The sequence below is a fragment of the Camelus dromedarius genome, chromosome 4 (assembly GCF_036321535.1).
Source record: "Camelus dromedarius isolate mCamDro1 chromosome 4, mCamDro1.pat, whole genome shotgun sequence".
NCBI lineage: Eukaryota > Metazoa > Chordata > Mammalia > Artiodactyla > Camelidae > Camelus > Camelus dromedarius.
Window position 1 is genome coordinate 20,946,825 of NC_087439.1, and position 22,341 is coordinate 20,969,165.

General features: G+C 39.9%; 1 long non-coding RNA gene across 1 annotated transcript in view; it reads left to right on the forward strand.

The window, feature by feature from the left end:
• The window catches only part of LOC116153000 (uncharacterized), a 90,223-nt gene that overhangs the window by 9,216 nt on the left and 58,666 nt on the right, over positions 1 to 22,341 (forward strand). The window contains exon 2 of the long non-coding RNA XR_004136641.2: positions 4,074 to 4,127. This is a non-coding gene — a long non-coding RNA (uncharacterized LOC116153000). The remainder of the gene's footprint in view (positions 1 to 4,073; positions 4,128 to 22,341) is intronic.

Here is a 22,341-nt window from a genome sequence, read left to right on the forward strand (position 1 = left end):
GATTGCTTTCATCTCAGCCTGCCGTGCTAAGGGCTTCCCCAGTGGCAGGGTGGTCCTTGGCTATTTGCTCACATTGAGGAACAAGTCACTGAAAGGCTAATTGGAACCACTGTACGTACGAGTGTGTCAACTCTCAGCTTCACTGAAAATTAATTTGCCTTGACCATGCCCTTGGAGAACCCAAAAGTCAATACCATTAGCTGTTATCATTTTACTCTTGGCCTGATCAGAGTGCTCAGGAAGACTCTTCCCTTCTTCTTCTTGGAGACTCCAGGTCTTGCTTCCATTGTTCTAGCAGCTGAGTGGTGATACGAGCCTGCAGGGAGTGGGGTCAAAATTTAGTAGGAGAACTTTCACTTAATTTCTGTGTGTTGATTATGCATCTCCAACCTTCCAGGGTGTCTGAGAGGCTCTGGTCCAGAGACTCTCTGTCTTATGGTTTTCAGAGATGAGGAAGGGGAGTAGGGAGTTGGGGAGAGGGTTTGGATAATATCTGTTTCTCAAACATACTTTCAACCAACCTTCCTGTTTTTGGCTACATTTCCCAGGCATGTTTGAAGTCATCGATTCCTGAGCCTTTATTTTTTTGAGAACAGAATTTTTTTTTTTAAACTCAGCTTTAACAGTTCAGTTTTCTCAAATCTGGGAGAATAGTTATTAAGTCCTGCTTTTCCCAATTTGTGCTTTTAAGTTTCTCTCCCACCCCCTTTTTTTTTGACCCTTGAAATTAACCTTTGAAATTTTGAAAAAATTATTAAAGTTTCCACTTGTGGTTATTTTAACAGGGTTTTGGGAGGGAGAATTAAACGTATGTGTTCCGTTTGCCATTTTTTAAGTAGAATTCACTTTCATTCTTTCCTGCCTCATACCCTTTTCTCCGCTGAACCTGAACATCCTGTTCCCTTCAAATCCCAGACCAGCTGCTCTGTCTGGCTCAAGCTGCCAGGCCCCTTCATCATCTGACTGTCTATGGGGCCCTGTTGCTTCTCCTGCAGGTGCCGTTTCTTCTAACTCTGTCTGTGTCCCAACACCAGTGAAGCACTGGGTTCTTTCCCCCTCCTCAAGGTCCCTGGGTCCACGCTGATCTGTTTTGAGATCTCTCAGCACTCTATGATCTGCTGAGTGTTCTCAGTTCCACGTCTGGAGTCTCCCAGAACAGTGAGTGAAGTCTGCCAGGGCACACGGAAGACAAACCAGCCCCAAAGGATCACCTCTCCTCCCAGGCACATGTTGTTAGTTAAGTGATTTTCGTGTGTGGTGTCTTCATGATGGCTAGGGTCACCACTTGCAGTTCTAGAAATGCGTTTTCCATTTGGCCACATTTCTTTCTTTATATTTTTTTGTCCTGTTTTTTGGGGGGAGAAAAAAGTTTCTAATGCTCCCCTTATATTTCTGGTCAACATTTCATTTGTCAAATGATCATACCTTTTGTAATTCCAGCATCTTACTGCATTTATATGTTCTTTTAGTGACAGATAACCAACTCTTTACATAAAGCACAATTTTTACTGTAAAATTCTAATACTGTTTTTCTGATTATGGACCTAAGGTATATTCGTTGTGAAACGCGAAGTTCAGTGAGGTTAAGTAATTTGCTTAAAGTCATCCATCTAACTGGTGTCATCATTCACATCCAAACTGTTGGCTGCTCTGCTATACTACGTGTCATTAACCTAAGCTGAGTTTTGCAACAGAAGAGCCATATAAATGGTCATTATGTATAAATGATTATAAAATTCCATCGAAATTATATTCTTTTGGTCTTATTGATAGTCACATTCAAAGTTTATAATAGTATCAGCGAGCATTTTCTCAGAAGTACTTAATCTATTAATGAATCATTTCAGCATTCAACAAATATTACATAAGCACCTGTCATGTTCTGAACTGTGCTAGGGGTTGGGCAGTCATTGGTAAACAAATAAGAATTTTAGGGTGAGAAATTTTTTATTTTCTCATTTTGGATTTGGATGTAGGGTTGTCTCTACCTTGTCTGCTCAAGAGAGAGATTCTTTTTTTTTAAAATTGAAGTATAGTCAGTTTACAGTGTGTTGATTTCTGGTGTACAACATAATGTTTCAGTCATACATGTACATACATATATTCGTTTTCCTATTCTTTTTCATTATAGGTTACTGCAAGGTATTGAATATAGTTCCCCGTGCTACGCAGTGGGACCTTGTTTATCTATTTTACACGTAGCAATTAGTATCTGCAAATCTCAACTCCCGATTTATCCCTCCCCCCCTGCCTTCCCTCCTGGTAACCACAAGTTTGTTTTTTATGTCTGTAAGTCTGTTTCTGTTTTGTAAATAAGTTCATTTGTGTCTTTTTTAGATTCCACATATAAGTGATTTCATATGGTATTTTTCTTAAGAGAGAGATTCTTAAATGCCTGGAGTTTCTCTAGCTGTGCCATTGGGAGGCAACTCGTTTTTCAGTCTCCCCAGTCCTGCAAGCTCATGATAGGCATTCTACCAGCAGGCATGGCTATAAATGACCTGTAAATTATTATAGGTCTGGCTTAGGAAATCAAACAGATATCTTAAATCAACAAGTTTTTGGCTGATTTCCAGCTCTAATAGGACTCGTTCCAAATCATCCTCTGTAGTCACTAGTGAAAAAATCAATGAGCAGCTCACTGGGATATGTAATGAGGGAAAAGACATGAGTTGAAAGGAAAACAAACAGTAAAAAAATTCAATATTTAGTATGAAAGAAAATCAACCACTTGCAGTGTTATCAGCTATTTATATTCCTAAAGTTATGCACCATCTTGGTGTTTAAATTATTGCCTTCCCCTGAAAACCTAAAATGGCAAGGTACTTCTGAGTCCAGTGAACTTTGGCCTGCAGACCTAAGGAAGTATGCTTAGCTCGTGTTGTGGTCTTTATTGTTTTGCCTCCATGGGGTGTGGGCTTCTCCAGTGGTAAACACGTTCTTTCTTTCTTCCATTATTTGCGAAGAAGTAACACAGAAATGGCTAACTGATCATTATATATTTTTTTACCGAACAACTGTGTGTCAGTTACATTTTGCTCAGACATCAACCTTTGGGGAACTTGGACTTGAAGCAATAATTTGTAACCGGCCATACCTCACAATCATCTGTAGAGGGTTTAAGAACTTCAGGTGCCTGGGCACTGTCCCTGGCTGTTCTGAAAAGCCCCACGTGTAAATGACTCTGCTGGGCCATCAGGAGCGGGAGGCCCTGGGCAGCAGCATGAGTCCAACTAGAGGGAGCTATGTTGGGGACCCCTGGGGGCCCTGAGAGTTGGGTGAAGACTGAATTAGGCACATCCAGATTAAGAGGACAAAAATAGAGAGCTCAGTTCATGGTGGGAATGGAGAGAAAGGATACAAATGCCTTTAGTAAATGACTCAAGCAAAGTGCTGATTTAGTACGTCTTCAAGGAAGGGTCTAGGCCGGTGCTGTGCAACAGAAGCATAATGTGAGGCACCCATGCATTTCAACATTTTCTAGTTGGTGCATTAAAGAAAGCAGGAAGACATAGGCCAAATTAATTTTCATAATATATTTTATATGAGTCAATATATCACAGATATTATCACTTTAACAGCTAACAATATGAAACCTTATTCATGAGATATTTTAATCCTTCTTTCATGCTGAGTCTTTGAAATCCAGTGTGTATTTTATACTGACAGCCCATCTCAGTTTGGACTCCTCCCATTTCGAGTGCTCAGTACGAGGGTCACTTGTGGCTTCCATATTAGACATTGTGGATCTAGGTGGGTGATTGATCTGAATCCAGTGGCAGGCAGTGTCAGCTCCCGCAGAGAAGATAATCTGAGCTAGGAATTAGACTTTTCTGTGGGAAGTTTTCAGTGATCTAGGCCTTAGGGAAGAAGTTTTGGAGGATTATGGTTTCGGTAGCAAATGGAATTGTTGAGAAAACTGGTGGATGGAAGGGGAAGCTGGTCATTCTGCAACCAAGCAGTAGAGAAGAAACAATTGAGGGGATAAAATAACCAATAGTTGCTTGAACGTTAACCATGTGCCAGACACTGTTCTCTACACTAAACATATTTTCTTATTTAATTCATTGCAGGAACTCTGTGAAGTAGATTGGAGCCACAGCGTATGGCCAGTCCTGATGAGAATGGTGAGTACCCTCTGGAGTTTTGCAGTGTGGAGGTTGGTACTATTATCAGCACCCCCATCTTACAGATGAGGAAAACGAGGCTTTCCCTCTCCTCTCCTTCATTTCCATATACCTGCTCTTCTCTTTGTCTGGTCTCTGTTCTGCAGTGACCTGCCTTTGCCATCATTTCTCTCTGATTTAAATTATTGTTTTTCCACTTAGAGAAAAAGGGAGAAAAATACTGTAGTGTCCATCCTCAGACTCTGCTTCCTGCCTCTCAAAGTGCTCACACTTCCTCCTTTGACTTACAGCTGGCGAGGTTCCATCTGGCTGCACTGCCTGAGGGTAGGGCTTATGAATAAAACCAGCTAGTTATCGATAACTCCTCAGGCCTGAAAACCCCAAACACACAAACGGCAAGAAAATACCCAAACAAGTAAAAATTAGTATCTCGACTTTACATTGTAAAGAGAATTGGTGTTTTTTTTCTTCTGTAGCAGTTATGCCTGAAGCCCAGCGGTCTTCAGGAATCTCCTTTTCAGCATTGTAGGTGGTTAAGACCAGCTCAAACTCCAGCTTAAAGGGAAGGACAGACACCAGGCTTCAAAGTAGGATTTCTGCTAATTCCTAACTAATCTTTAAATTCTAACTTAAAGATGAAAGAATAGGTTCTTTTACACAACCTCGCACTATCAGATGACACGCTGTGCGTGTTTTGAAGGGCATGTCACTACTGTCTCCGCTACACACGGTCTCTTGGATCCAAGGGCTCTCTCGGGATACATTGTATGTTCCTCAGTTACTGCAATCAGTGACTTCAGACCAGCTGGGAAAAATACATGGAGAAGGAATAAAAGTGTATATTTGCATGTTAAAGAATGGAGAACTTAGTGCAATGAAGAGAAAGTTAAGCTTCTAAAAACATTGGGGGAAAAAAGAAACAAGAATTTATTCTGAATGTTGTTTGCTGTTGTAGTTACTTTGAAAGATTTTCAACCAATATGTATTTTTTAATGCTAATTATTTTTTGAATTTATTTATTTATTTATTTATTTATTTATTTATTTATTTATTTATTTATTTCTTGTCAGTGGAGGTACTGGTGATTGAACCCAGGACCTTGAGCATGCTAAGTACATGCTCTACCACTGAGCTATATACCCTACACCCCTCTAAACCAATGTGCATTTTTGAATTTCCATTGGTGTGACAGTATTATGAGTTGCAGGAATGTTACAACACCTGGTTTTTCAACCAATCTCAATTGTTTATTCAATAAATTCCCAAGTGGTGCATGTTCTGAGCTGGCACCATGGGCCAGTTGTTGGTTCTCCTGGGCCTTGGATCTCTCACGTACCAAGTAGGTAAATAATGCCAGAATTAAGGGTTGCATGAGGGTTAGAAATAACATGTACAAGGGGCCTGCCGTAGTCTCTGGAAGGCAGCAGCGGTAAATGGGAGTTTCTTTTTTCTTTTAAACAAAGATTTTACATCGAGTTGGTGAAGTAGATTTATGTACAAACAATAAAAATACAAAATGCATGGAGTATATGAAATAAGAGGTAAAGTTAAGACATCAGAGGGGAGGGGAGGCTACGGCTTGATCCAGTTGGTGTGTTTCTCCCAGGCTGGTCTGTGAGCCCATGAGGGTGGAGTCCTGCCCTGCTTTGTTCATCCTTGCCTCTCCAGCACCGGGTGCAGAAACTGGTTTGTGGTAGATATTCAGACAATACATCTGGACAATAATACAAACTGGGAATTCATAAAAGCACCAGTTATGTGTTATCTGCTTTCAGTCAGTGCCTTGGGCATGCAGGCAGGGCACACAGGCTCAGGAAACCCAGGGGGACTTCATGCAGGAGGCAACATGAAGATCAGGTAGAATTTAAAGACCCAGAGTGGGTGGCCAAAGGGCATTTCCTGCATGAACAAGGGTGCAGAAGCTAGAATAGTACCAATTATTGAGGTGGTATTAAAAACCAATTTGACCGGAAGAGGTTTATGTTAATATTTATGAAGCAGTAAGACTGGTGGATATTTCAGGTAAGATTCAGAGAGCCTTGAGCACCAGGGCTGTTTTCCCAGCTAAGTGCAGTGGGTAACAAAAATTACCCTTTGAAACTGCCCTAATCAACAACCTCGTCAAATTCTCAAAGCCCCTGAACAGATAGGAGAAGCCTCCCCCTAGGAGTTCCCCTGCCCTCATTTACACTGTAACACAATTGCTGAAGGTCTGTGAGCTGAGATGTGGAGATGCTGCCTGTTTTGCATGGCCTGGTGCCAGGAAATCTTCCAGCCCAGCTGGGAGCCCTAGTCTGAACAGATCGCCTTTAAATGCACAATCAAAGCCAGGTCAAATGTGTTCCAGAACAGACTGAAAAACGTGAAGCCAAATATGATAAATTGTGGCGAGCAAGTTGGCTGTGAAAGATTTTGGCTCTCTGTGCTATTTTCCACACATCGTTCAGGGAGCGGTTTGCTTGCTGATTGTTGGGTGCATTTTAAAAGCAGAACCCTGTGCCTTCCGACAGTGATGGCCAATAACTCTTCCCCGTATGCTGCGTTATTACCTGGCTGCAATGAGGGGCCAAGTAACATGAGCATTTGGTATGGTCTGGATTGGTCACAATTAGGCACAATCCAATTTCTGTGATATTAGCTGGAAATAACTCAATTATCTTCTCACCTCCTTTAATCCACTTTTCCAGTTTCCCTTTTTTTATTTCTTTGCTGTGATTTGATGTCCTGAGTCTTCTTCTAGGTACCACGTGCTTCCAGATTCTCTCCATCCTATACCCTTTCTTTTTTCTGTTTTTATTTTTAAATCGTAACTTTATTTGTGTGTGTTAAGAGCTTGGAGTGGCTCTTTATGTGAGAGTTGCAGAAAATGACGATTACGTAGAACATTCTGACTTCCTATTGTATCTAGACCTTGGTGGGTTGTCTCGTAAAACTCAATATAAGGGACATAATAAGTTTAAAATACAGGATGCTCAGCCCCAGTGACACATTTCAGAGTGTCCTGAAGGATATTTTATTTTATTGAAAAAAATTATTTTACTTTAAGAATAAGTTGATCTGGGAAAGGTGAATTCATAAACCTGGCATCTACCTTTCTTAACAGCTGGAAAACTCTGGCAGGCCTACTTTTGGATCATTAGAAGTATTTAAACACACAGTGATGCCAGATCCTGGCTGTGCTTCTCAGCCCCCGTGCTAATAAACTGATATTTTGGACAGCTGCTACTCTTTTGATAGTGAGATTAAAAAATTTACACAACATTGTAAATGCAGAGAGAGAGAATCATCTATAATTTAAAAAAAAAGGGAAAAAGACTGAAGAAACCAATGTCACAGAAAAAGAAGGGAATAAACCTCAAAACGTTATTTAGAATATTTAGTTATTTTTAACAAGTGTGATATTTTTGTAGTTTTTTAAATATTCTTCCATCGTTCTCAGCAGTGACTTTTACTTTTCTTCTATGCGTATTCGTAGATTTTTTCACATTCTCTATAATAATGCTATGTATTATAATCAGAAAAATGCAATATTAAGTGAATCATTAGCTTCGTAAAACTTCTGTTAGGGTTGGCGAGCGACATTGGCCCTGTTCCTTACCCATGATGTTTCTCTGCATCTTCGTCAGTTTCTTTTATCAGTGTTTTATAGTTTTTAGCCTATAGGTCTTTCACTTCCTTGGTTAAGTTTATTCATAGGTTTTTTTTTTTTTTTTTTTGGTGCAATTTAAATGTGTAGTGTTTCTTGTCTGATTGCTGTGGCTGGGACTTTCAATAGTATGTTAAATAGAAGTGGTGAGAGTGGGCATCCTTGTCTTGTTCCCGAATTTAATGGGAAGGCTTTCAGCGTTACACCACTGAGCGTTATGTAGCCTGTGGGTTTGTCATAAATGGCTTCTATTATGTTGAGATATGTTCCCTCTATACCCACTTTGATGAGAGTTTTTACCATGGATGGAGGTTGAATTTTATCAAATGCTTTTTCTGCGTCTATTGAGATGATCGTGTGGTTTTTGTCCTTTCTCTTGTTGATGTGGTGTACCATGTTGATTGATTTGTGTATGCTGAACCATCTTTGAGACTCTGGAATGAATCCAACTTGATCATGATGTGTGATCCTTTTTATGTATTGTTGGATTCAGTTTGCTAATATTTCATTGAGGAACTTTTGCATCTTTGTTCATCAACGATAGTGGCCTGTCATTTTCTTTTTTGGTGGTGTCTTTGTCTGGTTTTGGTATCAGAGTAGTGATGGCTTCATAGAATGTGTTTTGGAGTATTCCCTCCTCTTCAATTTTGGGGAATACTTTGATCAGGATAATAATGCATCTATTTAATTTTATACATAGCGAGACAAATGCTCAATGCATATATGTATCACGTTATGTAATTTTCTGCTATGACCACTTTTAAAATGTGACTCTGTAGTGCTGCGGATCATGTTGAATAAGATGTTTCCTAAAGGAGTCTTGAATTACTCTTCATCCCTCTTGACTCTCTATAAATGATTACTCCCCACCCCCAATCCTCTTATCCTCCCAGGCCTAAACCCGGGGTGTTCTCCATGGTCCTGTCTTGCGACAGATGGAACTTCTGATTCTGGAGCCTGAATCCAGCCTAAGCATGATCCAGTCTCAGGCTAACCCTGCAGACTAGTCCGTCTCCAGGTTCTCTGTGTTCCCAGGAAACGGAACCAGTTGCCATTGGTGTGCAGGTGCTGCAGTCTGGTCTGCCCTCCTCTTACCATGCCCCCTTCTGCTAGAATATTCTCATCCCTTCTTCATTAACCAGGATTCTACTAGTTCTCACCTGTGTAAATTTGCAAACATTACCTACCCTGGCTGGTAGCGTTGTGAAGGGAAAGAATGAGGAAACGTGTGGGACCCGCCCAGCACAGTCCCTGATAGGTATGGTGTTCCCAAGTGTACCTTCCGTTCCCCCAGGATGAGGCTTTTCCCCTGGAAGGATTAATCCTTCACTGTCTTAGCATTTTATCTGGACTTCTCAGCCTTTAGGCTGCATGTTAAATAGACTTAATGTACAACTAGTGTCTCACTTAAAGTGGCAGGGATGACTGGTTTTGTATTCCATCATTTATCCCCACTCCTTCTTAGTAATAGAACCCTGCCTGACTGAAAACCTCTTTTTGCTGTAACTGGTCATTTGACTAAATTCTGTCCAGAGACACGTAAGCAGACACATTGTATGCGACATCTGGAAATCTACATAAAATCCAGGAGGCAAGTCATTCTTTGTCCCTTCTTCATTTGTGCTGCTTGAAATGTAGATGGCTGAAATGCACCAGCCATTTTGGGCCAGGAAATGACTTTGAGACCTCTTTTGGTCAAAACACAATTATTGTTGTTATTATTATTTTCATATTCAAATAAACTTTAATTGATAGGTCCATTAGACGACTGCAGGACAATTCTTGGTCTAATTTACCTTTGTGTATGTGATAGCAGTGTTTCTCTAATTGTCTGTGGTGAGGCACAGCTCCCCTGCCCAAACCATTAGGGGTGGGCACTCTAGCAAAACAAACAAACAAAAAAACAGAAACAACTAAAAATAAATGATTAGAATAATGAAATAAAAAAAAACATATAATATGCAAGTCCCAATTCTTTATTATTAGATTTAACACACAAAAATTATAGTTTAATAAGTATAATCAGAAGATGCAACATAGGAAGAAAGAGAGAAAATTGAAGAACTATACACATTGTTCTTTAGTAGTGTGAATAGAAGGTGATTTATACAGAGCATCACTATATACTCCTATCTTTCGGTCATTCTGCAGTGTAATTAAACAAAAGGTTATGAGTAAAATACTGACTTCATATATTATGAACTCCAGTTTGTTCATTTTGAATGGATACCATATATATCAATACTTTAGGTTTTATATAATGAATAATCTTGTTAATTTATTAAATCTAGATTGGATTGGTAACAGTGCTATTTTCAAGGGATGACATACAGGTTATTGATGGGAATGGAAGAAGGGGTTTTAGAGCACACATTTGACTTCAGTTCTCACTGTTTGTAAGGGCAGCTTTGCTGTTGCGGTCTCCTTGGTGTAAGGCCATGGGTTCTGAAATCAGTCTCTCTGGGTCATACCTTTATATGCTTTTGCTAAGTATCACGCATTGGGTTTGTTGGGGTGGAAGAAATTCTCCTCTTCCCTTCTAGGTTCTTCTGGCTGGTCTTGGAATTAAAATGGCATAAGACAGATTAACAGGAGAAAAAGCAAATAGCAGTTTAATAATATGGGCATATGAAAGGGACCCAGGAAAACCGAGTAACTCACCAAAATGGCCCGGAAACCCTCCCCTTAAAGACAACCTTCACCTAAGACGAAAGAGGATGCTGGGGATAGTGCTTTGGAATTTCAAAGGGGAGAAAGGCAATTCATGTGGAGATGGAGAAGCAGATGTTGGATAAACAAATATTTGGCCCCTACACAGACAATAGGACACAGAGTGGACTCTGATTTCTGGGCTTTGCCTGAGTTTCCTCCACCACACCAGCCCATACTCTGCGGATATCTGTGGTGGTAGCTGTGTTCTGGGAACCTTCCTTCCTCCATCTTCTCCGTGCACTTGTTGACCATGGGAGGACCTTGCTGAGGTCAGATGTCCTTCAGTAAAGGACAGTGGGGGACCTAGGTGTGTCAGCAGACCCTGGCCAAGGTGGTTCCCAGCATTGTCCTGGGAACCATCTCCAGATGCCTTTCCAGCTCCCATCTACACTCACTGAGAAGCCTTCTGGTTTTCCTTTGGTTTGCCTGGGACATCTTAAAATATGATGTGCTCTTGTCTGAGGCTTAACCACTGTGATCCATTTTATCAGGACTTTACATCTTCTGTTTAGCTCATCACTGAGTTCTCGGCCAGCTGGTGCTGAGAGACTGAGCGCTGACAAGTGCTAATGAATTTCTCTTCTAACCTTGGTGATCGCTCCCCCTGTTTGCCAGGTGTCTGTGTCCTTCTTGTCTCCTGGGCTCCTCACTGGAGCGTTCACTCCACCAGTCTAATCTGAGCCTAAACTTTCCACCATGGTCTCATCTCCCCACTCTCTTAACGATGTGCATGGTGTTTCCTCAGGACATCAGAAGCATCCAGCTAAATAGAAAGTCCTTTCACATTTACCATGTCTGCATGAGAACAAGCCCATTTCCTCCTGGGACTACTTGGATTTTGGAAACTGGAAGACTTACGGGGTTGGTTCTTGTGGGAAGGGTGGATGCTCCAAACCTGTATCCTTAGACTGCTCAGGTGGCCCATGGATTACCCAGGGCTTGACACTCGAGAAGTTGTGGTAACTGTTCTGTAGAGTTGTCTCTGATACAGGTGGTGAGGTGGTGGCTGAATTGGAGATCCTTCCACTCAGGGAGCATCTGCAGCTCCTCGCGGCCTGAGCGGTCCAGCCTGGGCCAGTGTGCCAGGCCCCATTGCTTTTGGCGTTGCCTCTGGCCTCTGTTAGATGTTTGACATGATTGACATGTTTAACATGATTATATTCTGATTACCTCCAGCTGTATTTATAGACCCTGGGTACACCCCTCTGATTAATTCAGTCCCCAAGCCTGGCCACTTCTGTGAAAACACCTGTCAGCTGAATTCATCTAGTTCCTCCATGTTTCCTCTCAGTAAAAATGCCTCTCACTTACATGGGTCCTTTCAGTTTAGAAGTATATAATATATATTTGGATCAAATGTGGTTGAAATCCTCCTTTATATTTTGGAGATGAGGGAGCTGAGACTTTGAAAGGCTGTATGATTGACCCATACAGATGGTTAATGGCAAGGTCGAGGCAACATTTGTGTTTCTTAATAAGAATAGCCAAAATGTATTGAGCCGGGAAGACAGGCTAAATATATTCTAGACCCAAGAGTGAGTTCTTACCATTAGATCTGTGTGACAGTGGAGATCGTTGAGTAATTTGTTTGCAGTTGAACGGTTAATGGTGCGGAGGAGAGTTCAAGACTTCATGGTGACTGCAGAGCCCAGCAGCACTGTGTTACCAGATTCTGCTGCCTCAGTTTGCCTCCCGACACCTGGAACTGTGCTCTTTGCATCCTCCAGTCTCCCCAGGGCAGCTCTGTAAAGGAAGCAGAAAAGAACCCATTACTGCTGTTTTACGAGTGAGAAGATTGAGGGTCAAAAAACATGGCCATTGGGGAAGAATTTGTACATCAGCCCAGGTCTCCTGGCAGCCAGACTCCAGAGCTCTTGTTACTTCCAGGGAGAGGGGTGAGAGTCAGCCCTCGAGCACGAGAAAGGGATCAGTCTCTGTATCCTGTGCTGGCTGGCCAGGCAGCTTTCTGATGGCTGGGGGCCTTGTGTCCTACCAGCGTTTAACAGTCCTGGTAACAAACTAATCAGCATGAAGCACTTAGGCTTCTAGTTTCTTCCCCCTAACTGACCAATAAAGAATGGTCAAATTCATAAATGTCCTTTTTTAATGCTTTCTAAATGATACTGGTGTACTCGCCAGTGGGTGAGAAGGATATATTTTTTTTTTTTTAATTTTCTATTTGCAATATCATTTTTCACTCTGAACGTTCACTGGCTGATGCATAAGACATTTGGAAATATTATATTTGCCAGTTGGGTTGGACTTGGCTTACACACCCAGCTCAGATTCTGTATCAGGGACTCACTACAGTTTATCAGTGTTGACTGTTCAGCAGAAGAGAAGGTACTTCTCTGCGAGAATGGTAGCTCTATGCTGCCATCTACTGGAATTCTAGAGAAATGCTTTCCTTGAGTGTTTATTGGATAAATGCTGAAAAACTCAGTTAATTTAACAGAGAACTAGAAAAATAGAAAGAAAGAAAGAAAAAAAAAACAGATGTTTATAGGCTGGAGAAGGAAGCCTCAGAAGATTATTTCAAAACCAAAATGACTGTAAATAAAAGTAATGAAGTTATGCTATACTTTCATTTTCTTTTCAACATTTGCTGCTCTTGCTGTTAGAAGTTTTGGATTGAAATCAAATACCTGCTGTAGCACCGAATCAGACTGAGGCTGAGCATTACCTCCTGCAGATGTGCAATTTTCTTCTTGGCTAAAATCGATTTAGAAATAAGAAAGGCAATAGGAAAAAAAAAATCTCCCAAGATTCAGCAGACAAAGATCACAGTAAAAGGGAATTTCTGAGATAAAATGGTGTTTGCAATCATTAAGAATGGCTCAGAAAACATTGTACTTGCTATAAGTAATAGTTTTACTAGAAGTTTCATCTCTTGATTCTCTGTAGACACTGCAGAACAGGGGACTTAAATCTTTTTCAAGTCCAAGGTGCTAAGAATATCAAGCACTTTGGGAGCCCTGTGTTTTGAGGCTTAAACCTCAGATAACTGAAAGCCAAGCTAATTGGAACTTAAATTTTTTAGTATTTCTTTTTTAAAGAATCATTGTAAATGCTATTTTTTCCACTTGGGTATAGGTTAAGCATCAGTTCCCCAGGTAAGTGTCCCCAACTGCCAGCAGAGGAGGGGACCCTGTTGTCCTCCATCCATTGCTCACTGCTTGTATAGCATTGAACATAGCTGTCTGTAATTAAATATTTATTTGTATAACAGTTTGTCAATTCCTCCCCCCTGCCTTTAGGCATATTTGTTCCTCATGCCTGGCCGAGAACAGCTATCCAGTAATTACTTGTTTAATGAGTTAATGGCCTTTTGGTATATGTCCTGGGGTCAGTTTTACTCAGCTCCAGTCCCTCTTAAGTTTCTCATCTGTATCGATTGACAGTTCAAGTGTCTGTACCCAATCTCCATCCGCTAGTTGTGTTTTGGTTGGTGTCCTCCTGAAATCTGTGCTAAGATGGGAAGTTGATTCTTCCAAGTTCAAAGAATTCCAATAAAGGTTGAAATATCAAAGGCTTTCAGATAATCAAATGTCCAGTAAACCAAAGCATCCTGTTACCTGGATAATTTGGTTTTCAAGGTCGTTCAGCAGATCCTCTCCCCCATGCTCAGTAAAACGGTGTCTCAGCCTCAGTTGCCACGTCAGTGTCAGGTTGTTGTCAGCTTCCAGCAAGAATGACTGGTTCCTTCGCTTGTGTGTGGTGCCATTCTCCCCCGGATCCATCATCTGTCATGGAGAATCTTCACCATTTGAGGACGAGCTGCTGTGTGAAGCAGTATTCAGAGGCTTTCTGAGAATCCATCCACAGCGCACCAAAAAGACACAATTTCAGGTTAAAACCTGTGCTGTTAGCCATCTTTATCAGACTCAGGTTGACCCACTGCCAAAAGCTTTATCCTTCTTCTAGAAGACTTGTGTCTTGCTAGTCAGGGCAGCAGGGCTCTGCCTGGGGACCTCCCCAGGTCTTAGTTTCAAGGATGCTGATCAGGATCAGTCTGCGTGCCTTCTCATTCTGCTTCTGAGTGTACCGCCATCCCAGAACTGGAAGTACGTTGATTCTTGCAGAGCAATGTTTACTTCTGCTTCTGAATAGCGTGATGTGGACATTTGAAACCTTGTGTACGGCAAGGCCCGGAAAGCCTGCGGCTTTTTTCAAAATCCCGCCCTGATACTTGTCTGGTTTTCCATTAGATTATAGGTACTTATTGAAGTGAGCTGGCTGGGTGGTCGTCTGACTCTCTGGCAGGAAAAGTAAAATGGAGTTACTCTCTAAATAAACTTGCCACTTGAACAGCCATCACATTTTGACCCTTGAAATCCCCTGCAGGTAACACACTTGATCTTAGTGACGTGGTGTTAGTCTCTGGGTATCCAGAGCTTCAGGGACACCAGATAGCTTGACTGCTTCGAAGTTCAAAGTCAAGAGTGGGTTAGGCTATGATTTTTATGAATTTGTGCTGAAGACGTTGCCTAAGAGAACAAGAAAAACAAAAATGGTGCAGGAGGAGTAGAATAGTGTTTCAGAGCATTTTTTGTTTGTTCACTCATTTTGATTTTTTTTTTTTAAGGAAGAAAATAATGCCATTTACCCTAAATGTTACAAGATGGCTGTCTATGAAGTCCCAGTTCACTGGGTACTCGATTCCCCAATGCAGTTTAAGCGATCGGGGTTTGGTCTCTTCCAACGGCTTAGCCAACGCTAACGGTTCCCTCATCAAGACCTCTACTTTTAGCTTTTGTCCCTGAGCTCTCTCCAGTCCTGTCAGCTTGGCGGGGCCGTTATTCTGGGTGTCTGTGAGGGTGTGTCTGGAGGAGGTTAACGTTTGAACTTGTAGACTGGCTAAAGGTGATTGCCTTCCCCCAGGAGGGGGAGCCTCATCCAGTCCTTTGGAGGCCTGGATAGAGCAAAAGGCCAAGTTAGGGAGAACTCTCTCCCTGCCAGTTTTTGAGTTGAAACACTGGTCTTCTGCACTCAGACTGGAACTTATGCCATCGGCAATCCTGGTTCTCAGGCCTTTGGGCTTGGACGGGATGTGCACATCCATTCTCCTGGGTCTTCAGTGGAAAGCAGATCATGGGACTTGTCAGCCTCCTTTGTTCACGGGCCACTTCTGTATAATAAATCCCAGTCTCTCTCTCCCTCTCACCACACACACACAGAGGCATACAGAATGTGCAGAAATGCAGGCGTGACAGTGTGAGCTGGATCTGCCATCTTGTACTATTACCTGGAAGGAACACGTAGGGGAAGGTGTAGTGCTTTTACATAAAAAATGTACGTGTAGCAACAAAGGAGAAGGGGCCCGCCTCCCTGATGGCCATGGGACTGACTTATCAGCCCTGGGCCACCTCCCTGGAATTTACATGACTGAGAAGTAAAATAACTTTGAAGACCCACCATAATTTTGAGTCTCTCTGCTTTCTGTTATGGTTTATCTTCACACTCGTACATGTGGAGAATATTTTTATCAGGGTATCTTATCTACTGGAAATAGATCCTAGGGTCTAGGAAGGTAGAATTGTATAAAGGTCAGTGGTGGAAGGAAGACTTACATTCAATTCTGGTTCCATCACTTGCTTGATCTGTGCACTTGAGCAAGATACTGAATCTCTCTGTGCCTCAGTTTATCTCATCTGTGAAATGGAGGTAATGGTGGTACCTAGTTCACAGGGTTTATATTGGATCAAATGAGACTATATGAGAAAACTGCTCTACACCTAAGTAAACACCCAATTGACATTTGCTCTTATTACTATTTTTCATCTCCTTTTGTACTGGCCATCACACAGGCCTTGATATATAATTTGGTCTCTTAAGTATAGTGGTGCCGTCTCTATATAGCCAATTTCCATTTTAAATTAAAATAATCGTTTTTTAATATTTAAATAAATCACTTGTTCGTTTGGATAGTATCAAACAATTAAGCTTTAGTATCTCCTGCAAAGCTGAGGCTCAGGCCCTGAGCGAGGTGATATTTCTGGGGAATCAATAGTATCGTGGTTAACAATGATACCACAAAGACGATAATAATAAAAGTAACGGTGATACGTAAAGTTGATTGAGGACCTTTACATGCCAGACTCTGTACTGCCCTCTTAAATGTGTTAATCTCTTGCAACCGCATAACAGTGACATTATTATACTCATTTTAAGGATGAGAGAAACCGAGGTCAGGTTAGTCATGTTCGTTGCTTGGTGTCACCACCATTAGGGATTAGGTGAGGCATCTAAATTCAGTTATTATTATTATTTAAAAAAAATTCCAAAGCCTATTTATTTTCCATTATTTCACCCCGAACTCCTCGAGTTCCTGCATGAGGAAGCATTCAGCCTGTATACGGGGTTTCCATTTAACTTATTTGGATAAATATACCAGTTTCCCACTTTTAGGCTCATTAGCGGTCTAGAGATTGAGTGTAGGCTCATTATTTTGCCTTATTTATTAAATATACCCAGGTTTTTTGTCTTTTTTTCACAAGAATGGAAGTATCTTAACTTGGAATTCTGGTCAGATGAAGATTCTCCTTTTGCTTTAAAGCTAGTAGATAACAGGTTGATTGTTTCTTAGGTTGTTGTAACATATACTTAATAAGACAGGTGGCATTCTAATAGGAAACAGAAACATAAGGAAAGTGTCAAGCTACTTCTAAATTCTTGGCCTCAGGTTCCCCATCTGAAGAAGTTAGTTTTGTTGAACTGGATTATCACCAGCTATTCTAATGCTGTGATTTAAATGGAACCTCTCTCCTCCTCAAATTTCGACCTTCCCGCCTTCCTTCTTTCCCTAAATTAGTCATATTAAAATACTTTACTTAGCTTTAATCACCCTGAATGGGCCATCTGCTTCTGTATTTCATCGAAAAGTAGAATTTGATCACGGCGGTTTATAGAAGAATATTTGCATTATTTATGTTATAAGCAAGTGAATCTGACATTTATACCACTGTGGCCTAAATTCTCCTAAAGCTTGTCTTATATGTGAAATGTGTGTGATATGTGGAGTCTTAGAAATCTCTTAAGAAGGTTTCCACAGTTGAACACATTTCTTTGATCTTCTCAGGACTTGAAAGCTTCAAGTGTAGAATACATGAATATTTTTGAAGTTCTCAAAATTACAGGTAATTCAGATTTAGTCTCAGGATTTTAATGTGATCAATGAGTGATGTGTGTATCAAGGGGTTGTCATTTAACTGGTAATGCAGTACACTGAATCTCCTAAATTAATCCTGTGAATATTTAGTTATTAGACAGGATTAGAAAAAGGCTCTCCTTGTGGAGCCAACTTTAGAAGATATGATAAATGTATATCTATGTTTAGACAATTCAGTGTCATTTGAAAAATGATTGTTTCTTTTTAATGCAATCTTTGAAATACATTCACACAACTTCATATGATAAGTTTAATTCTGCTTGGCTTATTTAATACCATTCACTTAAAGAATAATAATTTACTGAGAACCAGCCCTGAGCAGAATCGTTTGCAATATTCTACATATATTTGTTAAATGGACTGTGAAGCAGGTGGAAAAGGGAAGAGATTGACAAAAAGTTTATCGACTCTTTCCTTCAAGTACTTGTAAGAGATGGAGAGGAAATCCAGAAGGCAAGTGAAATGGCAGAGAAACATTAGAAAGGAATATATAGATAAGTGCAAAATAAACATAAGTGTCTTACACATGTGAATAAATTGACATTTATGTGTGATTTAAATTTTCAAAAGATGACAGAAAAAAGAGCGGAGAGGGAGGACGGAAGGAAGTGAGACAGGCAGGAAGGAAAGATCCTTCAAAGTCTGTGTTCTGCAGTCAGTGACTCTCTCCAGGGACACATTTCCGAAAGAGCTCCTTGCCTAAATGTTACCCAACGCCTGAGCTCGGGAAGTGGACAGTGCCTACCTTTTGATATATTTTCTTTTTTTCCTTTCCTCCTCTTCTCTCGTTTCTTCATCCTTACAGTAGATTTTATATTCATGCTGAAATTCGTAACTCCATACATTTTAAACATCCTGGGACATTGCATAACCAAGGGCTAAAAGCATTCTTGAGGTGCTGAAAAATATTTGGACACGAGGCCAGTAAAGAATCTAACAGATCCTTAAAAATATGTTAAATAAATGAATATATTGGTGATTCATTTGGGGGTTAATTTCCTGTAGGAAACATTCAGTGGCTTCTGAATGTACTTCTGCAGGTTGCTGCTTTTGGTCTTTAGGTTAGTGAGGGAATAAGGGCAAAAACATCGCCTGGTGTGTGTGTGTGTGTGTGTGTGTGTGTGTGTGTGTGTGTGTGTGGTGTGTATACATGCGTGGAGGATCAGTAATGTCAACAGGCCCACAACATTGCTCAAAGGGGAGAGGGCAGGGCAATCTTGAATTGGTACCCAAATCGGAGCAAGGGGCTCATTTTTGAAAGCCTGGTCATACTACCGCCATATATACTTTCTCCTTATTTGCAGCCAGTGTTGTAGATCCTTCTTGGTCTCCAATTTTTTCTATTTTTGTGACCCTTAACCACTCCAACAACAGCATTTTTCATATGCTAGCAAATTAGGGCTAGGGAGTGAAAGCTGATTGGAAAAGAATATTTGAACCATAATTTTCTAGATTAAACATACTTCTGCAAAAAGCAAGAGGAGAGCTAGCATTTTAAAGTTATTTTTTCATGTTTGCTACTTCTTCCAATTTATTGGATGTAAAATTTTATCTCCCAGACAGTGGGAACCCCAACAGTGGTCCTTACATCCTGTCCTAGCAAACATTTCCACCGACCTTCTTCCCAGTGTCTGTGCCTTGATGTACAATCTGAGCCCTAGGCTGGGAATCAGAAGAAATAGCTGCAAACTGTGCTCAGGGTTTTTTGGTTTTATTTTGTTTTAAATTTCAAATAAGGTTTGGTTGCATCACTCTGAACTGCCGATGCTGCTTTGAAAGCATAAAAAAGTCCTAAGGGGTCACACTTGGTATGTAAGTTGCGGGCGAGGGTGGGCAGGGTGATAGGGACCTTTGCTTTCCTCTTTGTAGTGCCTGAATTCCTGAGAGGCATGAGAATCATATGGCTGAGCTCATGTTAGTCCAACAGGCTGTCCAGTCCTTCTGTATATTTATTCCCAGCATTTATGATATAAGACTATCTTTGAAAGCACTCAGGCATTTGATTTTTTTAAAATAAAAATTAAACATCTATTTACTGCTTATTTCATGCCCTTTTATTTTTTGGTTGCTTTGCATCATTTTGTGTAGGGAGAAGCTCTGAAGAGGTGTTTCCACAACTGAATAAAGAGAAAGAAATTACAGTGAAATTAAGTGAATGTTTAAATAATGCTTATGGTAATCAACTCACATCCAAAAATTTAAATTATTTTCATGACAGACTGATTTTTTCCTCTCTTTATGATGTTTAGTTTTTGTATACAGCCCTCATTGGCTCCAACAGCAAGATGCCAGTGCATTCTTAGTTATAGGTGTTGTGGACAGGCCGCCTGGGAGAAGGGAAATGGCATGGGAAAGAAGGTAGAAACATCTTGAGGGCTCAGTTTTGACATGTATGTTTCAGTGGAGTTTATTATTACTGACTATTGAGGTAAAATTTACATAAAGTCCAGTTCACTCTATTAAAGTGTATAGTTTAATGAGTTCTGATACAGGTTTATACCCATATAAACACCACTGTGATCAAAATAACAGACTTTTTTGATTACACGATTCTTTTGCCCCATCCCAGGCAACTCCCTTCACATTGTGGCTCCTAAGCAACTATTGACCTGCCTTCCATCACAAATTAGATTTGTCTCTTCTAGAGTTTGAAGTAAATATAACAGTAAATGCTCTTTTGAGCCTGGTTTCTTTCACTCTACATGGGGATTTTGAGATTTAGTCCTGTTGCAGGTATTTGTGGTCCTTCTTGTTGCTGAATATTACACCACTGAATGTGCATATGACACCTTTTATTTATCCACTCACTTGCTGATAGACATTTGGGTTGCATTCATTTTGGGGGTGTTGTGAATAAAGCTGCTAGAAACATTTTTGTGCAAGTCTCTGTGGGACATATACTTTCATTTCTCTTGGGTGAATACTAAAAGTAGAATGGCTAGATCATATGGGAGATATATGTGTCACTGTTAAAGAAACTGCCAAACTCTTTCTCATACTGGTTGGACCATTTCACATCCCTACCAGCAAAGCTTAAGAGTTCCAGCTGCTTCATATCTTTGTCAACATTTGGTATGGTCAGTCTTTCTAATTTCAGCTGTTCTTATAAAGTGAGAGCTTATTATAGTTAAGTTTTGCATTTTCCTGATGAATGATGAGCGTCTTTTCAGGTCCTTATTGGCTACTCAGATTTCTTTCTTTGTGAAACACCAGTTGGAGTCTTTTTGTGTGTTTATGTAAGTTGTCTGCTAATAGAGATGGCAGATTTTTTCATGTATGTTAGACACAAGTTCTTTCTCAGATATGTGCTATGAAAATTTTCTTACTGTCTATGATTTGGCTTTTTTTAATGGTATCTTTACAAGAGTAAATGTTTCTGATTTTGATCAAATCCAATATGTAATTTTTCTAATATACTTTGTTATTTGTATCTACCCCAAGATTATGACATTTCCATCTAGAAATTTTATAATCTTAATTGTTGTATGTAGATCTGTCATAAATTATCAAGTGGAATTAATTTTGTGTAGAGTGAGGTAAAAATTGAGGTTATTTTTTTCTAGTTGTTCCAACATCATTTATCGAAGACATTCCTTTTTCCATTGGTGGTTTGTGAAAAATAAAAGGGTAGATCTGTTTCTGGATTCTAGATTCTTTTCTGTATGTCTACTCTTACATCAGTACAACACTGTCTTGATTACTGTAGCATTAAAGTAGGACTTCAAATTAGAAGTGTAAGTCCTTCAACTTTGTACTTCCTTTTAAAAAATTGTTTTGACTATTCCAGGTCCTTTGCATTTTCAATTAATTTTGGAATTGGCTTATCAATGTGTGCAGAAATATCTGATAAGCTTTTGATTGGGACTAAATTGATATTTTAGCAATACAGACTCTTACAATCCATGAAAACAGTATATCTCTCTGTTTATTTAGATCTTTAAACTTTTTAAACCTATGTCATTTCAGTAGTTTTCACATACTTGTTAAATTTATCCCTAAAATGTTCATGTCTTTGGACGCCACTATAAATTGAATTATTGATTTAATTTTAAGTTCAAGGGTTTCATATATTGTAGTATATACGAATTGCACTTTGTATATACCTTGTATATGTATATCTTTGCTTTTTGACCTTTTCGCCTGCAACCTTGTTAAAGGTTATTAGGTCTAGTAGCTTTTGAAGATTTCTTAGAATATTTTTCATGCATTATCATGTCTGAGAGTAAAGGTAGTTTTACTTTTTCCTTTCCAATCTTATATCTTTTCCTTCTTTTAACTCTTTTATTCTGCTGACCAGACCCTCTAGTGCAATGCTGAATAAAAGTAAGAACAAGCATTGTTTTTATTCCTGATACTAGAGGGGAAAGCATTTAGCATTTCTCCATTAAATATGATGTTAGGCAAAGTTTTTTCTCAGAAAACTTTCTATTTGTCTTCTATTTCTAGTTAGAAAGGATAATTTTTATATTTCATTTTGTGTGCTCATGAATTAATTGCAGTATTATTTTAAACGAAAACACACATGTAAAAAGCTACTTCATACAATAGATGTTATGTTTTTTAAATGCTTTAAGAGATAAACATGGAAAATAAAGGAGAAAAATATTTTTTCTTTTTCCTTTTTTGCATACATATGAGATGATGGAAGTTAACTAAACTTATTGTGGTAATCATTTCCTAATGTTTGT